Genomic DNA, 1,488 nt, shown 5'->3' on the forward strand with positions numbered 1-1,488 from the left:
GATACGGCGTCTAGGTTAGGTTAGGTGATGTTCTTTTGTTTGTTTCCTTTTTACAATGCATTTCAGTCATAGCTTTTGAAATTTTATACCAGGTCTGTCCCAACCAACTACAAAGGCTCCTATAATGGCATTATTAGACAGGACATAGAAGGAACTCTGGTAGCTAGTCAATTCAATCTCCTCCAGATTGACGAATCCATCTTGGCGTTGCTCGTTTCTGATAGGTCCTCTGTGGAGTATGAACGTTGTCTTGTTATGCAAGGCAGTCACCACTTGAGAATATATTCTTTGTTCCAACTCCGCGAAGTCATAAGCCATTTATTGGATTTTCTTCATTTCGTTTTACTCTGTTGTTTCTTTAACGCTTTGTCAGTGTCTTCTCAATTTCTCTTCATTGGGAGGTATTCATAAAAATGAAGGATATCCTTGTAAGCATAGGGTAGGAGTACAAGGTAATTCTCTGAAGCAAAAGGTAGAAGTATAAGCAAATCTTTCTTTCCATATTCATAATGATTACTTTTTACTTGCGAGGATATCCTCCAAGCAGAAGTAAAAGGTTGACTCGTGTTTCGGGAACGCTTAGTTACGTGTTGGAACTTGTAAGATTTAATTTGTGCTGTCAAGATAAGAAAGAGTTTAGTATTTATAATACGTATTTAATGCCCTGTTTTTACTTGTATTTAATTAAGTTTACGCATCAGAAAGAACACAGACGCCGCCGCGCCTTCCCCAAAGCCTCTTTGGCGACATCTATCCCCCACCCCTTGCATTAGAAGTTCTTTGACCTCTTTTTAGCTCCCCCACCCCTTGCGTTAGAAGTTCTTTGACCTCTTTTTAGCTCCCACACCCCTTGCATTAGAAGTTCTTTGACCTCTTTTTAGCTCCCCCACCCTTTGCATTAGAAGTTCTTTGACCTCTTTTTAGCTCCCACACCCCTTGCATTAGAAGTTCTTTGACCTCCTTTTAGCTCCCACACCCCTTGCATTAGAAGTTCTTTGACCTCTTTTTAGCTCCCACAACCCTTGCATTAGAAGTTCTTTGACCTCTTTTTAGCTCCCCCACCCCTTGCACTAGAAGTTCTTTGACCTCTTTTTAGCTTCCCCACCCCTTGCATTAGAAGTTCTTTGACCTCTTTTTAGCTCCCCTACCCCTTGCATTAGAAGTTCTTTGACCTCTTTTTAGCTTCCCCACCCCTTGCATGAGAATTTCTTTGACCTCTTTTTAGCTCCCCCACCCCTTGCATTAGAAGTTCTTTGACCTATTTTTAGCTCCCACACCCCTTGCATTAGAAGTTCTTTAACCTCTTTTTAGCTCCAACACCCCTTGCATTAGAAGTTATTTGACCTCTTTTTAGCTCCCACACCCCTTGCATTTGAAGTTCTTTGACCTCTTTTTAGCTTCCCCACCCCTTGCATTAGAAGTTATTTGACCTCTTTTTAGCTCCCACACCCCTTGCATTGGAAGTTCTTTGACCTCTTTTTAGCTCCC

This window comes from Palaemon carinicauda, chromosome 15, assembly GCF_036898095.1.
Source record: "Palaemon carinicauda isolate YSFRI2023 chromosome 15, ASM3689809v2, whole genome shotgun sequence".
NCBI lineage: Eukaryota > Metazoa > Arthropoda > Malacostraca > Decapoda > Palaemonidae > Palaemon > Palaemon carinicauda.